Source organism: Rattus norvegicus, chromosome 1 (genome assembly GCF_021556685.1).
Source record: "Rattus norvegicus strain SHRSP/BbbUtx chromosome 1, alternate assembly SHRSP_T2T, whole genome shotgun sequence".
In the NCBI taxonomy this organism is placed as follows: Eukaryota; Metazoa; Chordata; class Mammalia; order Rodentia; family Muridae; genus Rattus; species Rattus norvegicus.
The window spans coordinates 149,784,502-149,804,446 of NC_141534.1; the positions used below are offsets into that span (position 1 = coordinate 149,784,502).

The following is a 19,945-nucleotide window of genomic DNA, read 5'->3' on the forward strand; positions in this document are numbered from 1 at the left end:
GTAGGGCTGGTGAAGATATTTTCCCATTCTGTTGGCTGAAGAGGAAATTTCTGGTTTCTTTGGAGATGCAGTTGTGTTATGTGGTGTTTTTCTAGACGACATCTCATGAGAGGATGTTTTGCTGAGGCAGAAACTTGGGAAGACCCATGATGTTTGGGGAGAGTATAAGCATAACCCAACAGACAGTGAATGACACTCTTGCAATGCTTCACTCGTCTTCACTGACAACACTTTTACATCAATTCACCTTGCAATGCTTTGTTGTTCTTCCCTGGTCTGTGCTGTTGCGATTTCACAGGGAGAAGTATGCCTTGTGACTGCTCCTTGCTGCTTCAACAGACTCATGTCCACTCAGCAGAACATCTCAGTTGTTCTGGATTTGGCCACTGTTATTGAGTCATTCTTGACGTTTTGGCCTGAACTGCTGATACCATGACAATGAAGGTTGAAATTGCCACAAAGAGCTACTAAACAGATTCACAACCCCTATTTCTTATTAACCTTGTCCCCCTACCTCTGGTAGGTGGGCTAGAAAGGAGGTTGAAGCATTTAAGAACACTTATGAAAGTAGGTTTTGAAAAAATATAAGCCTATAAATAGGCTGCCATTCTGTTCTATTGATGGCCGTCCTTAGCTTTGCAAAAACTTTCTGTTTCATGAGATCCCATTCGTTGTTGATCTTAGTGCCTACGCTATGGATTTTATGTTCAGGAATTTGTCTCCTGTGGCAATGTTTCCAAGACAGTTACCCACCTTCTCTTCTATTAGAGTTAGTGTGTTAGTTTTTATGTTGAGATCTTTGATCCAGTTGGAATTGAGTTTTGGTGAGGGTAATAGATATGGGTCTATTTGCATTCTTCTACATGCAGATATCCAATTAGACCTGCAACAGTTGTTGAAGATGCTTTCATTTGCCAATTGTATGGTTTTGATTTTTTTATTTCTTTGCCAAATATCAAGTATCCATAGGTGTGATGGTCTATATCTGAGTCTTTGATTCTATTCCACTGACCAACCTGTCTGATTTTATGTCAATACCATGCCATTTTTAGTATGCTATAGTTTTTATTGCTCTGCAATATAGCTTGAAATCTTGTATAGTGATACCTTCAGAATGTTTTTATTATACAGGATTGTTTTAGTTATCCTCTTGTTTCATTTGTTTGCTTTTCTATATAAAGTTGGGAATTTTGTTGGAATTTTGATTGGAATTACATTGAATCTGTAGATTGATTGCTTTTGGTAAGATGGGCATTTTTTCTATGCTAATTCTACTAATCCAAAAGCATGGGAGATTGTTGCAGTAAAAATTAAAAAGAGGCATGACTGGTTCTCGTGTGTCACCACTCTACGTTGGCCCCCTGGTACTCTCAGACTTGGGCAGTTGCTCCCTGGTGTTAGCTCTGGTGCCATAGAGTCATATAGAACTAACGTTAATTTATCTCATTGGTAGCTGGTCCATTGTGGCACCACGCCATGTTAGCCTAGCTATCTGCTAGCCCCAGTGGTCTCTCTGTCACCCTGGCCATCCCTGGTCACCCCTGACCAGCCAGGAACTCTAGTCCCAGCTAGTAGGAAACATCAAAACTCAAGAAACTGTAACCCAACAATCAGATTTATGTGTTAAATTCTCAATCTGTGACATATCCATAGAATAAATTTACTGTCAATTAATAAAGATAGAAACCACCTACCTAGATAAGATAAAATTGACCTAGACCACCTGGATCCGAATCATCTTCTTCCATCATCTCCATCTTGTTTCCTCCCCAGCTCCTCCTCTTCTTCTCTCTTTCCTAGACCTTTCCCTTCTACCCTTCCTTCTCATACAATGATAGGCCTCTTCTTATTCTGAACCTACCTTGCTGCATAATGACATCATCCTATAGGAGATCTTTTCATTTCTAATATCTTTCTCATTTTTTTTCTTCAAAGGCTTGAAATTCTTGTCATACAGGTCTTTCACTGCTTAATTAGCGTTACATAAAGATATATTATTTGCGGCTATTGTAAATGGTGCTGTTTCCTAATTTCTTTCTCAGCCCATTTATCATTTGCATAAAGGAGAACTACTGATTTTTTTTTTAGTTAATTTTGTATCCAGATACATTGCTAAAGGTGTTTATTATTTGTAGTGGCTCTCTGGTAGAATTTTTGGAATATATATATGTATATAAAATCAGATCATTTGCAAATGATGATAATTTGTCTTCTTCTTTCCCAATTTGTATCCTATTGATGTCATTTAGTTGTTTGATTGCTCTATTGAGAACTTCAAGTACTATGTTGACTAGATAGGGAAAGAATGGCCAGTCTGGTCTCTGATTTTAGTGGAATTGTTTTACATTTCTCTGTATTTAATTTGATGTTGGCTATTGGTTTGTTATATATTGCCTTTATTATGTTTATTGTGCACCCTGTATCCTTAGCCTGTCCAAGATTTTTGACATGAAGGCTACTGGATTTTTCAAAGGCCTCTCAGCATCTTAATAAGATGATCCTGTGATTTTTCCCCCTCGTTTTGTTTATATGATGTTTTCCATTGATAGATTTTTACATATTGAACCATCACTATATCCCTGCAATGAAGCTTACTAGATCATGGTAGATGATGCTTTAAATGTATTCTTGGATTTGTTTTGTAAGTGAGTATCTTACTGAATGTTTTTCACTAATATCCACAAGAGAAATTGATTTGAAATTTTTTTCATTGAGTCTTTGTGTGGTTTATGTGTCAAGGTGACTATGGCCTGATAGAATGAGTCTGGCAGTGTTCTTTCTGTTTTTATTTTGTGGAATAGTTTGAGGAGTATTGGTATTAGCTCTTTTTTTGAAACTACGATAGAATTCTGTGCTGAAACCAGACAGATAAACTTCTTATAACATACTTCCTCAGGTCAAGTCAATGCTTAGAGATGCCAAAATTCGATATCTGAAGATTTTCCCTCATCTCCCAATCTTTGGAGAAAAGAAGCCTAACCTTGACATGTATACCAGTTAGCAAAGCCAGGAGACTAGTCCCGTGGGCGTAAACCTCATTTGGTCCTTTGGTGCTGTTCTCCCTCATCTCACTTCATTTCTCAACAACCAAAGGCTAACCATCTTAGCATTTTATAGGATTCTAGGGTTTCAAAGGATTTCAAAGGATTTTTCTTTGGACATGATTCAGTATTCTATCTGTTATAAGTACTGAATAAATCATTGCCTGTTACCTGTAGTTGTATATGGCTTTGTTTACATTTAAAAGAAGAGCCCAGGAAACAAACAGCTAGATTATACACATCCCTCTTCTTTGATCTACTGGCATTTTGCAGTATTTATGTTCACACGTCAGGGAGCTTGTTGATATGGTCTCCAGGGAACAGCTTATATGCCAGTGTGAGGTGGGCATAATGAGAAATGAATGCTAGACTGAGACATACCCTGGTTTTTATTTGGAACTCTGTGTGAGTTCTATACCTCAGCCCCACAGAGTCCTTCTCTTGCTTGTCTGCTGAATGACAAATCTATGTACAGAATAAGTCTCCATAATTATATCCCCAGCTTTTACATACCGTCAACCTACTGTTTTATACTTTCTTGCTGTGGTGCTACAATTAAAGAGTGTATATCAAATTATTTTTATCTAAAGTCCAGAACATGTATGGGTATTCACTCTTGGCATAGATATTCTGTGGGCTTGTATAAGTATAAAATAACACACATTTACCATTGACGTATATGTTACCTGCCTTAGAGAATCCTCCATGCTCTCCCTATTCATCAGCTAGCCTCACATCATCTCTGGTTGACAGGTGATATTTCAACTGTCTCATTGGTTTTATTTTTTTCTAGAAAGTTGGGTAATTAAAGCCACACAGTACTTAGCTCTTTCTAATGGCTTCTTTTGCTGAGTAATACTCATTTGAATTTATTTCATGCCTTTTCATAAAATACTTGCCGGCTGGTTCATTTTTAGTGTTCAATAATATTGGATTATCTGCATGTTCCATAACTGACACAAAGCCTACTGGATGGCATCGTATTTGATTCCAAGTTTTGGTGGTTATTTTATTTTTTGTGGAAGAAGGTTATTGACCAGAGCATCATCAACTAACCAATGGGCACACCACTGAAGTAAATGACACCTCATCTGTCAACAACCATTAGCTGCCAATAGTCCCTCAGGGGGACCCTCTTCCCAAAATTTTATTGCTCTTTGAATAGGTGTGGATGTTTGTGCAGTAAATATTTTTTAACTCTTTGGTAACTAGCAAGAAATTTGATTGTCACAGTCTGTGTTAAGAGACCGTGTTTCATTTTCTAAGCTGTTAAACTAGCTTGCATAGCAGCTTTGACAGTTGCATTTATTCTGGTAATGAATGATGGTTTCTGTTCTCCACGCCTTGGCCAACATGTAGTATTTTCTGCCTCATGGATCTTGGCCACATTATGTAGTTTTGTTGTATTACTACTCATTTCCCACCAACCCTGTGTGTGTGCGCGTGCACGCATGTGCCCGTGCGTGCGTCTATACACACATGCATTTACATGTGCTCATGGGTGTGAGAGACTACATGTGGAAGCCAGAGATCAATCTTGGCTGTCTTACTCTCTCACTCTCCACCTTATTTTTTTTTTTTTGAGACAGGGTCTCTCATTCAACCTGAAGCTCACCTATTCAGCTAGACTGGCTGGCTGAGACGCTCCAGGGATCCTTCCCTTTTTACTTCCACAGCCCTGGGGACTGTAGGGGTATACCACTGTTTTGAAATTTTCACATGATTTCTTGGGGATCATACTCAGGTTCTTGTGCTTACATGTGACAAGTACTTTACAAGCCGAGCTGTCTCCCCACCCTCTTCTCAATTTTCTAGATTTTCTTTCCCTTACTCTTTATTTGATCGTTACCTCCTTTTCTTTTGCAGATCTCTCTTTTGTGACTATCTTTATGCTGCCATTCTCTTTGGCATTTAGTTTCAGAGGTATTTCTAAGTGGGATATAACTGGCTAGCAAGAAATAAGAATGACCAGTATTTTTGAGCTGGAGAATACCCTGAAAGTAGCAAATACATCTGCAATTTTCCCATGGTATATTTGCACAGTCACCTATTGCCTATGGCTGGTCAATATTCACATATCAATTTTATTTTCTAATATAAAAACTAAAATGCTTTAAAAATGTTAATGATTGAACAAAGCATGGGGTCTCTTCTTAGGTTGTGGCTCCAGTGGGCACCTTCATTTACTTCACATTACTGGGTCTTTCCCTCACAAGATTCACTTCCTGAGCTATCCTATCATGTAAATGAGCTCATGGAGTGTGGAATGTGTTTTCTCTGTGTCAGGTTACAGATCCTTACATAGGCATAGATCTGCTTGTGTGTGTGTGTGTGTGTGTGTGTGTGTGTGTGTATGTGTGCGTGTGTGTGTGTGTGTGTGTGTGTGTGTGTGTGTGTGTGTGACAGCTCACCTTGAGGGAATGTCTCCTATCACATCTAAGACAGTTGACCTCTGCTTGAAAGGTGAAGTCAGAAGAGGGGCAGAGCTAAGCACTCCATCCTTTTAACCAGTGTGTGTTCACTCCAAGGCTATTTCAGTGATGCATCTTCTCGGCACTGGACGCTATTTTTATAGAGATGGAGCAAATTTCTTCCTGCATGAACCACAGTCCTTGCAAGACCACAAGGGTGAACTCTTACTTGAAAGCAATAACCACCTATTGTGATGGGCTGAACCACTTGCCTCATGAAATCCCATGCGGAAAGGTACATTTATGCCTTTCTCATTACCAAACACCTCACCTGTTGCTGAAGAGCAACATTGTCTCACACTGTAAAGAAACCTAAGGGTGTTGAAAGATGCTGTACCATATTTAGAAAGACTACTCCCCTGCTTAGTTGAAAGTCTTCAGTTTTCTCTCCAAACTGAAGTTAAAATGTCTGGTTAAGCACTGAGAAAGGAGACGTGTGGTTTTGAAAAATGTGCTTATTTTTAATAAACATACACTCACTCAAACTCATTTAATAAGGTGTTCATAAGACAATATGTCATGCTAAGGTCTTGAAAATAAGTTTGTTATAAAGGAGACCAGAGATCCACTCACCCCCTTAGCACACAATCTTGGTTCAGTGAACATCTAAAATTTCTGATATTTCACGCATTCTTTTTGGAGTTTAGAAATTTCTCTTTGCAGGGATTTTTTAAAAATGTAAAGCAGTTTGGATTTTTTTTTAAAAAAATCAATATTTCATTTATGATTCATGTCTTTGCTAAAGTGAATAATGTAGTTCCTAAATGGATGGAAATGGATCATGGCAAAGAGGTCAGAAAGCAATCACTGTCATTAATAATATACATCGTACAAGGTAATCGGCAGATACTGAGTGGATGTCTCTAGAATATTCCTGCAGGGGTTTGCTATACAGGATGGATACAAAAATAGCAGCTGGTTTTAAGAACAGCATGTGTCAGAGAAGCATACATATTTGTGTGACTATTATTAAGCCTTTGTCTTTAGCAAATAGTTTTTTTCTACTCAAAAGCAGTAGGCAGTTAATTATAGAGCAACCTGTGATTAGAGGAATTGGGAAGAGCAAGTGGACTGGATCCCCCAATTGCAGGAGGTGGTGGGAGTGGCATTCTGTGCTGCATGGTTCGCCGTTCTGTTCTCTGTTTGTTTAGAGTTCGCGCTCTTGAGTGTTTTCCTTTCTGACAGTGCCATCAAGTCCAACTTTGAGAAGCATTTCCCCAATGAACAGAGTCGACAGGAGAAGTTTCCTCTTGTGCTTAACACTTTTCTGTGACTGTGATAAAATATCACGGCCCTGGCAACTTCTAGAAGAAGGGCTTTATCTTGGTTGACGTTTCCAGAGGGTTATAGTGCTGGCGGTGGTAACAGCATGAATGCAGAGTCAGCTGAGCACTCTCACCTTTACCCACAGGCATGAAACACAGAGAGCAAGCTTCCACTTCCGGGACATACGTCCTTCAACAAGCCCGCACCACCTAAACTTCCCCAAACAATGCTGTCAACTGGGGACAGGGCACTCAAATGTTGAGATGCTGGGAGACATTTGTCATTGAAACCACTATGTCTCTAAAATGTGTATTTGATTGTATTTGAGCTTCATGATCCTAGAAATTATATGGGGTTGTGTGCTAGCTGACTTTGTGTCTACTCGACAGAAGTTGAAGTAGTCTTGGAAAAGGGAACCTCACTTGAGAAACCACCCCCAACAAAATGTCCTGTGGGCAAGACTGTGGTGCATTTTTTTGATGGATGTGTGTGAAGGGCCCAGCCCACTGTGGGTGATGCCATGCCTGGGCTGGTGGTCCTGGGTGTTATAAGAAGGCAGGCTGAGTAGACCATTAAACAGCACTGCCCCAGGGTCTCTGGGTCAGCTCCTGCCTCCCGGTCCTCTCTTGACTTTCCTGGATGGTGGACTAACTACAAGCTGTAAGATAAAGTAAGGCCAAGTTGCTCTTGATCATGATGTTCCATCTCAGCAATAGAAACCCTAACGAAGATGGATGGTTAGTGGATGCCCATTTTACAGAGGAGACTGAGACCAAGCATGCAATAATGGTTGACTTAAGGTCTTGAGACTCCTAAGAACTCACTTGGAGGCCACTCTGAGTTCTTTTGATCCAAATCTGCATTTTCTTCTATTCATTGACAAAGCAGCACAGATTAAGAGGTGAGGGCATATGGTAGGATTCTGTTGTCAACTGTCATCTTTTATTTTAAATTTCCATGTATTTTAATAGCTCCTACCTTCCCTGGTGACAAGTCCAAAGCCACTTTATGTTGCAGGATGATTACCCAGCGATCCCTTGCCATGAGCCTGAACCTGACCAGGGTGAAGATATTTCCACGGTTGTACCTGTCAAATGCTGTACGTCAGGGTTGTGGTCTGGAGAACAGGAGCAAGATGTTCCCGTATTCCATTTCTCGGTCTCACATGACATATTTGTGCATAATTCTTTATATTTGCAAAAGTTCTTCCCTATGACATGTCTTCAGTGTTCTTGAAAACATCTCTGGATCACTCACAATGCTAAGCATTTTATAGTGCGATGTAAAGAGTTGTTATAGGGTTTCATTTATAGAATAAAGTCTGAATATTTTTAGTACAGTTGGAACTATTTTTGTCAAAAAGTTTCACAGTGGTTGGTGGAGTTTGTGGAGATGGAACTTGAAAATACAGAACACCAACATTATAACACATAAGTGTATACATAAGTGTATACACATAAGGGTATTTATACATGCATGTATTATTAAGTTATTACATATGTGCATGCTGGGAGCGCATGCTCACATAATAATTTTTTCACAGTCCTCAAAACTTCTTTTTTCTTGTAATAAAGTGTGCAGTAGTTAAAGTTTGTTATTTGAACCAGTGCTTGTTATAAAGATTAATATCATTACATATATTCATATGTACAACCACCATTATTGTACCTCTCCACAACATTTCTTTATATTATACTGAGACCTTGGACCTTTTAAACAATAATATCCCATGCTTGTAACCTCTACTCTGTAGCCTGCTCTAGCCTGTTCTCTATGAACTTGACTACTGTAGGAAATAAATGTGAATGGGATTATGAAATATAATTCATTTTCTGTCTTATTTACTTCTCTTAACATAATGTCTTCGTGATTCACCCACATATCAGACTGTTGTTGTTGTTTGTGGGTTGATGTCTATATGCAAGTGAGGGCAGGCACTAGGTGAGGCAAGAGCCTGTGATTGGTCAGCAAAAAAGAAAGGTGGGCTGAGAATTGTAGAGACGGGACAGAGAGTATGGAAAGGGGAAAAGGAAGGAAGATGGAGGAAGAGAAGGACGATGCAGATCTGTGTGGCTTTAAATAGCCACAGATAGCTATGGATATAGCTGTGAAGGGACAGATAATTATAGGACAATTTGTCTTATCTAGGTAAGCAGTTAATATCAATATCAATTGACTTAGTTTATTGTGTGGACATTTTGTGGGGTGAGAATGTATTGATATAAATCTGACTGATAAATTACAAGCCTCTAGAGTTTTATTTGAATGGGTTACTGGTAATTGTGACTATAACAGATGGCTGAGAATGTGAGCAGAGTCCACAGCAACAGAGCTGCGAGGTGAGCGGTCTCTGCATGGGGCTAGCCATGGAGGCAGCGAGACGCCTGGGGCCAGAAAGTAGCCAGTGCTAATGTTGGATGATGCAGGCATTTCCATTTTTATTATGTCATGCAACAGTCGTTTTGCCTTGCTGAGTCTAATTTATGTCACTTGATAGAGCAATCTTCAGTTCCATCTATTTTCCTGCAATGACATAGTTTCATTCTTTTTTTCCAGTAGAATGATGCTCCATTGTGTATATTCACCAATTTTCTTTATCTATTCATCTGTTTATCATAGCTAGACATATCTTGTTTGTTGTTAACCTTGCACTAATAAAAACGGGTACAAAGCAAAAATATAGGAGAAAGGTCTGGCCTTCCCCAAATTCTTACTAAATTAGTGTATTAAATAGACAGTGGTCAAAGAGAACCTCCCACCCCTCCACCCTACAAGGTCATCTAAAGTCAGTCACTTGCATTGGACAATGTGAAAAAGTGACCTATGGCTCATTACAATACAATACCTAGAGTCTTAAGACACTAATGAGCAGTGTGATACATGAAGTTGTGTGTAAAACTTCCTATAGTAGATAGAGCATCTGTAGAAAAATCCAGGCCTAGCAAGCCAGCTGAAAGTTCATGTTATGCAGCCACAAGCACACAGTGAAATGATCTAAGAGCTCTAGCTCTTTGTACAGGGAGCCCTAGAGTTGCAAAACTTACTTCTGTGCCGCTTCTTCACCCCTGAGATTTTGCCATTCACTCTCTTTGTTGCTATCTATTGTATCTGCAGGTTGGTTGGCCTGTGAGCTTCCAAGGATTCTTTTGTGTCTACTTCCCATCTTTCTGTGTAAGCAGTGGGGGTGGGGTTGCAAATGTGTGTTAACACACCTTGCTTTATGTGGATTCTGCAGATTCCTCGAGGTCCTCACGGTTACAAATTCTTTACCCGCTGAACTGCCTCCCTGTACTTGAAAGTTTGCTATCTCTTACTGAACTATGGAATACTTCTGTTGAAATGATGTGTTTTTGTTCAATGTCTTGTATGAGAACAGAGGAATGCAGAGTCTCTCTGGAGATGCTCTCTGGACCCTGATATTAGTTTTTATGTGAGCAAGTGTCTTGGTGGTTCTGACCTAGATTCCTTTTGGAATATTTATGAGAGTGCTATAGCTGGATCACGTGGCTCTTCTTAATGTAGGTACACAGGTGTGTATGTACATGTGCTTGTGGAAGGCAGATGTGAATTTTGGGAGTCACATTTCAGTCATACTAAAAAGCACAGATCTCCTGAAACTCACAAAGATCTTCCTGTAAGAGCCTCCTGCTTTTTGGTGTGCATCACCAAGAATTCATTTTTAAAGCTTAAAAAATATTTTATTTCATAGGTAATATACAAATTATATAACACACATATATTTATATATGTATATATACATATAACACATATATATGTATATATACATATATATATATATATATATATATATGAACACGAGTTCATCCATTCATTTGCCAATGGACATTTTGTTTCTACTTTGTGGCTGTTGTAAGTGATGTCATTATGAATACTGATGGAAATCTTGTATCCAAGTTACCACTTTCAAGTATTTCCTGCATGCCTGAAACATTTGAAGTACAGATCATGTAATTCTTTATTTAAACTTTTGAGCTGCTATCATAATGGTTTCTTTGTGGGCTATGGAATTTACTTCCTGACTAGCATTTTAAATCTAAGTGTATCTCTGAAAATTAACTACACTGAGAACTCAGTGTAGTTAAAGGGTGAAGAAAAACAAATTAAATGGATAATTAAAATTATTATAAATTGTGTGCCTTTGACCTGCCCTAATATTATCCATCACTAAAATTAATAATGTTTTTGAAGACATTCATTAGTTTTAAAAGAATTGGTTCTTTTTTGATACACTATTAAGGATAATGGTTTCAGTTTATTGTGATACTTCTTTATGCTAGTCAAAACTGGTGAGTCATAAAACTTTAGAGACTGTGTGTGTGTGTGTGTGTGTGTGTGTGTGATATAGGTGTGCATACAGATGTATATGAAGATACTCATATACATGTGCGTGCATATAGGTTGCCTGCTTTATGCCTGATTCCCTTGAAAAGGGGTTCAGAGTTCTCTCTTTTTCTTTTCAGAATGGTTGCTAGCAGGTGCCAGCTTTCCTCCTGTCTCTCAGAGTTAACAGCGGGGTTATCTCATGAATGGTGACACCTGGCATTTTTAACAGGGGTCCTAGGCATTGATTGTAGTCCTTCACACTTACGAATCAAACTTAAACCTTTGGGCCAGTTCTCGAGTCCTGACTGATTGACAGGTCTTACCAGAAGTAACGTATTATTTTTGATCCAACTTATGGAATTAGCCTCCTCCTTTGCAACAATATTAGGCAAGGAAGTAAGTTTATTTTCTAACATTTGCCCAGTGCACTCTCACCACTGTTCTTCATTGTCATGTGCTACTACTGTGTTTCACTAAGTCCAAAGGGTTCCAAGCCCATTTAAGCTGTTTAGCATTGGGCTGACAAAACTGCCTTTCCACACATCCAGAGTCTGCACATCTGAGGGTTCTTATGGACAACATCCTCACGTCATATTCAGGAACAAAATTACGTAACAACAAAATGTTTCCCATCTCCTCCATTACATAAGTTTCTCCCCAAAATTATTTACCTTTTCATGTGCTGTTAAAACCCTTTTACTTTGAAGGAGCAGATGAAAGGAGCTTACTTGTGTTTTATAACATCTGCCAGCAAATGTGCCAAATGTCACTTATTGTCACAGAAGTTAGCAATTCTGGAGCATTCAGCTATCTAAAATTAAAAATGTTTATGCATTTTTAATTTTGGAAACTTTGTAAGTAAATTTCTAAAATGCAATCAAAGAACCACTTTGTACAATAGGTATGCAGCACACACACACATATATATATATATACACATATATGTATACACACACATATATATAAGTACAGACCCTGCAATATACATGTAAGTGGCTATATCCATAAGCTAATGGTCCCTACGCACATAAACAGATTGTGTGAGCATATAGATATCACACACACAAGTATATACATGACATAAAACATAATTCTATGCATATGATCTTATCATCAGAAATATATGATATAAAAACTGAACATGCTTTTTATATAAGTATCCCTAATATTTTATGTATGCATATATTCCTTTATATAATGTTGCAGATCTGAATATACATTTGCATAATCTTGTACATAATATAATATTGTGATTAACAGGATTGACACTCTGTGCGCAGGCCTTAAAACCCTATTATGACTAACATGATTAACAAACATGAACATAAGTCACATGTTTAATCCCAAGGGATGAGCAAAGGGCCCGACTGAGCTTGCTCCTTGGGGAATATGAGTTCTTGAAGCAGGATGCTTCAAATAGAGGATTGCCATGAGGCAACCTCTGGGTGCCAGAAAATGTATTTAAATGCTAGGCTGTCTTAAGTTTTTATTTCCTTACATTAAAAATAGTGATTCGGGGTATTATTTCTTTCTACACTCCAATGGCTTGTCTGACAACTGTGTGGGAGTTCAGTATTCTTACCCCTCATAGGCTTGGTTTTATTCAACAAATATGTCCTACAAAGGCAGTATTTTCAACATATAAACCAAGTCATTGATATGTGTGACCTAAAGAACTGACTGGAGGGAGAAGAATTTGAGAAAGGAATTCAAATCCAGTGGACTCAAGGTCAGCAACAATCAAATGGAGAGAGCAAGCGGGTGGCTGAAGTGTGATGTCTGACCTTACCAACCTCTACCCCCGGCAGCTCTGGATTTCATAGCTAACACTGTAATGCAGGCACCTCAGCCACGATTAAAGAAACAGGCTCCTTGAATGGTTGCTTGGTTGCGTAAGGGCCACATAACTGCTAAGAACCAGAGTCAGCCTTGCACCCTAGTCTTGGCTCCATGGCAAACCTTCTTTACACCCCACTGTGCTAATTTCTCCAGAAAAACTGTCCTTTCATTAAAAATTCATATTAAGACAATTTATAAAGTTGTTAGCCCACAAAACTGACAAAAATGTAAGAAGTGGATGGTAGGGATTAACTCCCATGAGTGGTGGGTACGCCACTCAACTTTCCTTGGAGATACTCCAAGCACATAAAACAAAAAATTCTTTTTATACAAATCTAAACTGTATGTCTGTCTTTAGGACTCCAGCCTGAGAAAATAATTCTGTAAACTTCACATCAAAAAGGGTTCATGGAAGCCTTATTAAAAGTAATCACGCATTAGAAATAGCTTTGATTTGCAAAACTAATTAAAAAGATTAGTAAACAGTGCTAGATTTTGCTTTAGAATATATCACTAAAATGTGTCTAGAAGAAATGTTAAATAGCTATGTTTAATTAAGTAAGAAAAATATATAAGAATAATCACAACATTGCAATTGTAAATATGTATATTTTATATGTGCACACACACATATACATACATACATATGGAAAGAAATATGCATATGCCATGGTAGTAACTGCATGATTTCTGCTTTCTTCATTTTAATTTACTGTGTAACAAATGTAATAATGTCAGAATATTTAACAGTTAAAGAAAAAATTATGTGTCTAAAACAGTGGTTGTCAACTTGTGGGTTGCTATCTCTTTGAGGGGGTCAAATGACCTTTTCACAGGGGTCACCTAAGATCATCATAAAACACAGATATTCACATTATGATTCATAACAGTAGCAAAATAACATTGTAAAGTAGCAACAAAAAATGTATGGTTGTGTTCACCACAGCATAAGGAACTCTATTAAAGGGTCAAGGCATTAGGAAGGTTGAGAAGCAATAGTCTAGAGGCAGAACGTCTAGGGTTCAAGTGTGTGAAACAACCCGGATTGCCACCCTGTTTCCTTTCTCTGTCTTGTGAGCAAAGGATCCTCTCCTCACAGAGATTTAGGCCTGTGAGTCACAGAAGGGGCTGAAAGAAATTCTATTTCCTCTTCTGCTTTCACTTTCTATTGGAGAAAATGCAGGCAATGACCTAGCGTCCAGCCTGCTTGGCACGCTACGCTTCTAATGAAAAGCATAGGACGACATGCCCCTGAAGTCAGAGCACTGAATTCTGAAGTAGCATGAGGAGCTGGCAGCTGACCTGTAGGTGCATCTCTACTCATAAATACACGCTCCATGCCTCCTTTAATGTGCTTCTTCTGTACTGGTGGTATAAGGGCTCACTGTCTAATTCAAGGTAACAAACGTGCTAACCAATTACAGTCAATAGGCATCCACTATGTAAGTGGTTGCTCACATGTAAGCAAGCAGACACTGCTCTCTAAAACTGTCTCTAGAGTAGTTTATAGCTCTTTACCTAATCATGGGTGCTGCTGTCTTGTTGTGGGAATGCCAGGTAAGGATTGCAACTTTCCAAGATCATTCATGAGAAGTTTGGTGTCTGAGCATTGTGACAGCACAGAGGTATCTGAATCTCTCTTAACCTGGTGCAGATTTTAAGAACAAGCTGTGGGAAATAGAATTAAAATACTCATTACTGGAAACTGACTATTTGACTATCTTATGACTTAAGTTTCAACTCCTGATCCCTAGTCATCTCTGAAGTCTGTTTATAAAGATAGAAGAACACATTTAAAAATCTGTTAAAAATTACACCATTCCTTTATAAGCCCATATACTCAAAGTTTGCATATCTGGCCCTTCCATGGGCCTCAATGTGTAGATCTCAGGAGATGTGACCCACAGTAGGAAAAAAGAAAGTACAGGGCAAGGTAATCTACAAGAGGATGACTTGAAACTTTCTTCTCTTCACACCGTAATCACTATATAAGAGATCAATTCAGAAAGGTATGGCCATTCTCATGACCACACAGCACGCCTAACTCATCAAGATGCTAGCTCTTTCTGTCATATACTCTCATGATGTAAACTCTAAGTCCTAACCTTTTGAAAGGTAAACCTTCATTCTTCCCTCCATTTATTAAAAAAAAATTCAGATAATTCAAGGACCTGATATCTGGAACTCTAACAGGTCTAAGTCTTCATTTTTGTCCCAAGCAAACCCTAATAATAAAGAGATGTCTGCATCTGAGACATAAGGGATACTAAGCAGGGACATGAAAGAACATGGAGAGAGAAACTAAATCTTTACCAAAATTTCATCTCCTTACCAGAGTTTTGTGCAAAAATGTTCATCGCCTTCGGCCAGCATTTCAGGCAAACATACTCATAAAGATGCACTCTCAACAGATCACTGTGTTGTGTCCTCCTTCAGTGGTCTGTGCAAGAGAGGTGGTTAGGGCAGGGATCTGAGTGTTTACTCTGTGAAGAGCTTCAGGTCCTGACACTTAGTTATTTTCTCTACCTTTTGCATTGCTTTGGGGTTTTATGTTTGTTTATAACACACTTGAAAGATGTCAAACCCATTCTTCCTACTTAGAGCTGTATCAAACCAACTATATGGTTTGCTGACCTATGATTAGACGCTGCAGCCAGCCAAGAAGCTGAACTCCTGGCATGTTCACATGAATATTTATGTGCTTCAGAAAACAGGGGGTGGGGTCATAACAGGACCTCCTACCCACAGCATTCAGTAATGAAATATGCAGGGCAGGAATGACAAAGTCAGAAAAACTGGCCTGGCACACTCAGTAGTTGGGGAGAGAGGTCAAGCCTAGAGTCACTCAGAACCTTCAGGTCTTCTGTACAGGACGGCTACTATAAAGCTCCTTCATGTTGCTGGTAGCTTACTGTCCTAGGGGAGAGATAAAAACTATGCTTAGAGCATGAAAATAGTTCTCATATGTAAAGTGAGATAAAAATAGCTCTCACCTCCAGGTTGTTTTGCAGCATAAATAGAATGATGAATATGAATTTGCTCATTATGAAGTGTAGCTCCAGTTATTATCCTGGAAGAGACCTGATTAAAATGACTAATTAGACAAGAGTTTTTGGCAGAACCTTTCCTGGGGAAACAGTCCCGATGTGATATATTTTAAGCATACTTACTTGATGTGTGTTCCCTCTTGTTCTCGCTTAGGCCCCGCACTTTCCCAGAGCAAGAGCTTGGCTGAGTCCCTCCTCCAGTCATAGCATCGAGCCCAGGGCTAAGCACATAGCGGTGGTTGGGTAAATATATATTTTTGGATAAATATCTTGACTTTAAAGGACAACATAAAAGTCAAAGATTTGTGTGTTTACTTGGGCTTTCCTTGGCATTTTAAACGCTGAAGAAATTTCAGTTTAAGACAGATGTCAGAATAGACACATGTTGAACATTCAATAGGCCTGACAATAAAAGAGAAAGTGCATGTGAACAGGTAAATCAATCCTGTGTACAACAGAAAGCCAATTTAGCCTTCTTTGGTGAAGAGTCTATACAGAAGGGTAAAAGAACAGGGACCAAATTGAAAGTCGAAACTATGAATGAAGTGTATGGAGAGAGGCAATTGTTGGAGAAAGACTGGGCCAACTCTGAAGTGCCATCATCCAGGATGCAGATAAAGAGCAAAGGGGTGGGTGGAGAGTCCAGGGATACCAGCAGGTAGCTATTTGGGAAGCCACTGAGGAGCAGACTCCTCCCTGCATTACCATCTTAGACTAAAACACACACAACAGGAAGTAGGCATCTACCTGACAAACAAGACCAGGTACCACTGGCTCCCTGCATATGTAGGTTCCAAAACAACAGAAACAACTAAGTGAAGGGGAAAATATTTCTTACACCCTATCCAATATAATGTGACATCTACTCATGCAGTATGTGTATTACACTGGCTGTTACAAGTAACCCAGAGATGATGGACATGTTATATGTAAATACTCTGTGCTGTTTTATATGAAGTATTTGAACCTGTGCAGATTTGTTTTTCTGCAGAGGATATCGGGAACGAATCCCCAAGGATCCCAAGGGACATTTGTGCTGCCTACTTGGCCCTAGGAATGGAAAGCCCTTGTACTCCAACATGTCAATGCTGAAAGTTTATGCCCACATATACAATACAGAAGACAAACAGTGCAAATGTTTATTACTAAATGAATTGCATAAAGGTACACTTCAGCAAAGCAAAATTGAAGTTAAGAAGAAACAGACACTTTGTGCTGGTATCAGGATCTGTCTTTTGCCTCCGAACCCAATGGTGACGTCATCCATAGGCGACAGGGACCCACTGTGTATCTGTTGCTATGGCAATGGCCATACATTCCCAGCGTCCATTTGGTTTAGCTTTCACCTTTACCTGTGAGCAGTTACATCCGTAACAGTTTAAATAAAAAGCAGACTCTTCCTGATCTTTGCCCCTTCTTATCACTCTTTTCCTCCTTTGTCTCTGTCACCCGCCCACCTCTCCCACGTGGAACTGCATTGATTGGACTGGTGTGGTCTGTCCAGATGTGAGCCGCTGTTCTATCACAACACTTAGATCACAACAAAGCAAATCATTCTAATGGATGTAAGGGCAAAACTCACCAACAGTAAGTGATCATTTCATAAAAGATTTAATACAAAGATGGGCATGGTGGTACATGCCTGTAATCCAAGGTGGAGGTAGGAAGATCAGGAGTTCAAGATCATCCTTAGCTTCTAGGGAGTTCGGGGGCAGATTAAACTACCTGAGACCCCATCTCAAATACAACACACACACACACACACACACACACACACACACACACACACGCACGCACGCACACACACGCACACACACACACACACACGCACACGCACACGCACACCTGATTTATAATTACATGAAAGGATAGACAAAATTCTCAAAAGCAAGGGGATATAAGTTAGAATAAAGTAATGTTATTTTTCATTCATCAATCTAAAGAGGTTTATTATATCTAATGCTGACTATGTAAATAAATCAATATCCCAATCACTGTTGGGATACAGTGCAACCTTGAGTCTGTAATAATGAAAAATGACAGATCATTCGCATGTGTCTGTGTCCACCTCAGACCCTCACTCTTATGAGCTCACTATAAATGTATTAGTGTGTTCGCTGATGTAGTGTTGGGAATGGAAAAGCTAAAATGTACAAGCCAAGATAAGCACAGCATGGGCTCCACAGTCCATAGTGATTGCGAACAGACAGAAGCCTCTGTACGAAGCAGTACTCAGTGATAGGTAGATGATAGGTAGATGATAGATAGATAGGTAGATAGATAGATAGATAGATAGACAGACAGACAGACAGATAGATAGATAATAGGTAGGTAGATAGATTCAAATTCTCTCAAATTCTATAAATTCAGGTTTTGAGTAGTGGAAGTGTAAAGTGCGACTGTTCTAATGTCTTCCTTTGGAATTAAAACAGAAACAAGTGCCAAGGGATACACTTAGTTGCACTACCTGGGTGACCTCAGTGCCTCCCATTCTTCAACCAGGAAGACAATAATATCCGGGTTCAAATGCTAAGACTTTGCCTCCCCCTGCTCATGCTTAATGGTGTCTTTAGTGTTTGTTACTTCAACTTAATTATTACAATGCTGGCAGTGTTCTTACACCAAAAGTATGATTTTAAAAAGTCACTGAGAGTAGTAGATCTGTGCTCGGGAGAGCCAGGCAAACTTGGCCCCGTTGAATTCTAAAGGTCCACCCTTAGTCAAAATCTTTATTTTTCTACATGTGATAATCATGCAGAAGTCATAATCAGTCACTCCGTCCATAAAATGCTGAATTCCCTTCTTCTTGCAGGAACCTGTGACGATTTCCTCTACTCTGTTTAGGAATTTGGGACTCTGGCAAGACATTGAGTAGAAACACTGAATTATGAGGCCTCAGAGACGCCGCATCGTTTCAAATGGGAAAGAAAAAACTTGTTTCCAAGCAAGGAAAAATAACGCATTCACTGTTAATGTCATCATCTTTCTGGCTTTGCATCCCTTTCCCAAGTGACTCAACAATGCCTTCACTCTAATCTTGCAGCGCTAGGCAGCCACACCCCACCTCAGCTTCCTGAGCACCCCACTGGAGAGTTCCCCGTGCCAGGCTACCTGGGGCTGCCATCAGTCTGGGACTGCCTGAGCTGTTTTTCTCTTTAGTGTTTTAATAGCACACCATGGTTTCCTCGGTGATACAACAGACCTGGAACCAATAAACTCCCTTCTGAGTAATGTAAAGCACATTCGAGCATGGGAATGATTACGTTTCTGTGGAAAAAAAAAAAAAAAAAGAGTCTTTGTTTGCATTTTCCTTGAGAATATTGCTTGTACCTGATGAGCTCTTCATGCTAAAGTCATCACTACAGAGCTGGAAACAAGAAACTTTTCCTTAAGCAAGGAAAGGGGAAAGCCCATAGGCAGATCTCTAATTCTATCCTACATCTGTTTATTGGTTGTATTTAAAAAGCCAGACTACGGGCTGGAGAGATGGCTCAGTGGTTAAGAGCACCGACTGCTTTTCCAGAGGTCCTGAGTTCAAATCCCAGCAATCACATGGTGGCTCATAACCATCTGTAATGGGATCCGATGCCCTCTTCTGGTGTGTCTGAAGACAGCTACAGTGTACTCATACACAAAATAAATAAATAAATCTTTAAAAAAAGAAGGCCAGACTACTCCAGATGTAGAGTATTTTGGAAGTTAGGCCAACACCTATTACTCCATTTAATAGTCACAGCAACTGTGTGAGACGGGTAACCATGCATCCACAGAAGGGGATCCATCACTTCCGCCTCACTGTGCTGCATCCACCTGATGTAATAGAGGAATTTCCTCCCCCTATTAGCTGTGGTTGAAAGCGCCCAAGGAATAAAAGACATGGTTTATTCTGGAACCAAAATTATGTGTGGCCCAGGGAAGTGCATATAGGCTTTCCGAA

The 19,945-nt window shown here is 39.4% G+C and overlaps 1 long non-coding RNA gene across 1 annotated transcript; it reads left to right on the forward strand.

Moving 5' to 3' along the window:
- The first annotated feature begins 17,326 nt into the window (after positions 1-17,326).
- On the forward strand, positions 17,327-19,248 carry LOC102552825 (uncharacterized). Its single transcript, XR_015655243.1, has 2 exons — positions 17,327-17,595; positions 18,821-19,248. It is a non-coding gene; the product is annotated as an uncharacterized LOC102552825 (long non-coding RNA).
- Positions 19,249-19,945: the final 697 nt, after the last annotated feature.